Source organism: Camellia sinensis, chromosome 9 (genome assembly GCF_055761805.1).
Source record: "Camellia sinensis isolate YWXY chromosome 9, ASM5576180v1, whole genome shotgun sequence".
NCBI classification, from domain to species: domain Eukaryota; kingdom Viridiplantae; phylum Streptophyta; class Magnoliopsida; order Ericales; family Theaceae; genus Camellia; species Camellia sinensis.
In genome coordinates, this window is record NC_138969.1 from 30822413 (window position 1) to 30826281 (window position 3869).

Genomic DNA, 3869 nt, shown 5'->3' on the forward strand with positions numbered 1-3869 from the left:
GCCGATATGCTCCATTGCCTAATACTGAAGTAACTCTGTAGGGTCCTTCCCAGTTTGGGCCAAGCTTGCCCTCCCTGGGATCCTTTTTGTTCCCGACGACTTTTCTTAGGACTAGGTCGCCAACTTGAAAATCTCTTGGATTAACCTTCTTGTTGTAAGCTCTGGCAAGCTGTTGCTGGTATACTGCGAGCTGAATCGCGGCTTTTTCTCTTCGTTCTTCCAATAAATCCAGGTCTCGGGCTAACAGAATGTCATTGGTGCCATTCTCTACTCCCTGGGTTCTGATCCCTGGGATGCCGATCTCCAATGGGATGACTGCTTCTGTGCCATAGGCCATGGCAAAGGGGGATTCTCCTGTTGATCTTCTCGGCGTAGTCCGATATGCCCAAAGTACGTTGGGCAGTTCGTCCACCCACTTTCCTTTTGCTGCCTGCAGCCTCTTCTTTATTCCATCCAGGATTACTTTGTTGGATGCTTCTGCTTGCCCATTGCTTTGAGGAAAACTTGGTGTTGAGAAATAATTCTTGATCTTGAATTTTGCACAAAAGTTTTTGATGAGTTTGCTGTCGAACTGTGTCCCGTTGTCGGCAACAATTGCTCTTGGAATCCCAAATCTGGTGATTATGTTTCTCCAAATAAAATTCTTGACGTCAACATCTCGGATTTTGGCAAGAGGTTCTGCCTCTATCCATTTTGTAAAGTAGTCTGTTGCTACCAGCAAGTATTTTCTTTGCCCAGTTGCCTGGGGAAGTTGTCCAACCAGATCCATGCCCCATTGGGCAAACGGCCAAGGGCTGGATACCGGGTTTAGGTCGGCAGCTGGCTGATGTATCAAAGGTGCAAACTTTTGACATTGTTCACACTTCTTTACATAAGCTTCGGCATCCTTTTGCATGTAGGGCCACCAATACCCCTGGGTAATGGCCCCGTGGGCTAACGATCTGCCCCCTGCATGGCTTCCACAAATTTCTTCATGAATCTCGTAAAGGAAATCTTCAACCTGCAAAGGATGTACGCACCTTAAAAGTGGTCCAGTGAAGGACCTCCTGTAGAGATGGCCTTCCGCCGTTAGACTGAATCTGGCCGATTTCAGCCTAATTTTATGTGCTTCTTTATGGTCTTCTGGCAGCTTCCCCTCTTTTAGGAATGCAATGATTGCATCCATCCAACTTGGTCCAAAGCCCACGCACATTGCTTCTTGTTCAATGTTCTGTTTATCTATGCTCGGGGCCGACATGTAGTCGATCATAATTGTCCTTGTTTTTCCAGTTTGAATTGAGTTGGCCAAGTTTGCTAACGCGTCGGCGTGAGTGTTGTCATCTCGGCTTACTTGGAGTAATCTGCAGTTCTGGAATAGGGCTGCCAGTCGGATGACTTCCTTTGCATATGCCGACATTCTTTCGTCTCTGGCTGCAAATTCTCCTGTTGACTGGTTAACAATCAATTGTGAATCACAAAAAACAATTACCTCGTCTGCCTCTGCTGCTGCTGCTAGCTTTAGCCCTGCAATTAATGCTTCATATTCTGCTTCATTATTGGAGGCTTTGAACCCCAGACGGATGGACTGTTCTACAATTTCTCCATCTGGAGATATCAGCAGTACTCCTGCTCCTGCTCCCTGGTGGTTTGAACTTCCATCGACGAATAGTCTGAATGAATCGCCGATGTAGATGCTGCATGGTCTGAGCTTTTCTTTCTCTTGCTTTTTTGTCTTTGACTGGAATTCTTTTTCCTTGTCGGGCCGATGCTCATCTTGGCTCGACGGAGCCTGAGGTGTGATGGCTTCCGGTGTGAGTTCTGCGACGAAGTCGGCCAAAACTTGGCCCTTTATTGCTGTTCTTGGCCTAAATTCTAGGTCAAACTGGCCTAGTATTACTGCCCATTTTGCTATCCTTCCTGTTAAGTCTCCTTGATGTAATAAGGACTTCAGTGGGTGCTCTGTTAGGACCACAATCTTGTGTGCCTGAAAGTAATGGCTCAATTTCTTTGAGGCCATTACCAAGGCTAGCATTAATTTCTCCAGTGGTAGGTACCTTGTTTCTGCGTTAGCCAAAGTCTTGCTTACATAATAGACAGCCTTCTGCTCCCCTTTTTCCTCTCGGATTAGCACTGCACTGACTGCGTGTTCAGAGACTGCTAAGTACAAAAACAATTCCTCCCCTGGGATTGGGTTAGAAAGGACCGGGGTTGTGGTTAAGTACTTTTTTAGGTCGGCTAAGGCAGCTTCACATTCTTCCGTCCATAGGAAGTCTGTGGCTTTTTTTACCAGGTTAAAGAAGGGTCTGCACTTGTCTGAGCTTCTGCTGATGAATCGGTTTAGGGCTGCGGCCCTTCCAGTGAGTACTTGAACTTGCTTTGCCGATGTTGGACTCTGTAGCTCCAGGATGGCCTTGATTTGGTCTGGGCTGGCTTCAATGCCCTTTCTTGTTACCAGATATCCTAGAAATTTCCCTGACCCAACTCCGAAGGCACACTTTGAGGCGTTGAGTCGGAGCCGATATCTTTTGAGTATGTCAAAGACCTCTTTTAGGTCGGCAAGATGACCTTCTGATTTCTTGGTCTTGACGACCATGTCATCGATGTAAACTTCTACCGTTTTGCCAATTAGATGTTTAAACATCTTTGTGACTAACCTCTGATAGGTTGCTCCTGCGTTTTTTAGCCCAAAAGGCATTACCCTGTAACAGTACAGGCCTTTCGGGGTGATGAACGCGGTCTTCTCTTCATCTGGTGGGTACATAGCAATCTGGTGGTACCCTCTATATGCATCTAAAAAACTCATCCTTTCATGTCCCGAAGTGGTGTCGACTAGTTGGTCGATTTTGGGCAGAGGAAAGCTGTCTTTGGGGCAAGCTTTATTGAGGCTGGTAAAGTCTACACAAACCCTCCACTTGCCATTCTTCTTTTTTACTACTACTGTGTTGGACAGCCATGTTGGGTACTGAACTTCTCGGATGGCCCTGGCTTCCAGGAGTCTGTCTACCTCTTCCTCTACTGCTTCGACGTGTATTAACGTCGGCCTTCTGGCTCGTTGAATCACTGGCTTTGCCGATCTGTCGACATTCAGTCTGTGGCAGGTGACCTCGGGGTCAATGCCAGGCATTTCATAAGGTGTCCAGGCGAACGCCTCTATGTTTGCCCTTAAAAAATCTTCCAGTTCCTTTTCTTCTTCTCTAGCTAAGCCTGAGCCGAGAAGAAAAAATCGTTCTTCGTCGCCCTCCTGGACGAGGATTTTCTTTAGTGCCTCTTCGCTTTTCTCGGCTGGTTCTTTCCCGACGTCTTCAAGGACTTCCATGTCCTCATCTTCAACTTCTGCTTTCTTTGGCTCCCGTATATTACAGGTGGACTTTATTGCTGCCATGGAGCAATTTTTGGCTTGTAGTTGATCCCCTCTGACTTCTTCAATCCCATGCTCGGTTGGGAACCGGAGTAGTTGATGCAACGTCGAGGGAACTGCCCCCATTGCATGCAACCACGGCCTTCCCAGTATGATGTTGTATGGTGAGGGTGTGTCAATTACCAGGAATTCCGTCCTGATCTTTTTAGTGCCGGCTTGTACTTCTAAGCTTGTTGCACCCAGTGGCCATGTCGGCGTTCCGTTAAAGCCGACCATCGGGCCGCTTGATTGTTCTAGGTCATCGGGGTGAAGGCCTAGCTCTTTGTAACATCTGACATACATGATGTCACAGGAGCTGCCTTGATCTATTAGGATGCGTTTAACTTGGCACTCCCCAACCTGGAGGGATACTACCAGGGCATCATTATGCGGATGTTGGACCAGTTCTAGGTCGGCTTCAGTAAAGGCTATTATTGGCCCTTGGCACTCTTCTGGCCGATGTCTCTTTTCCCCGACTTGGTAGATATGCTGT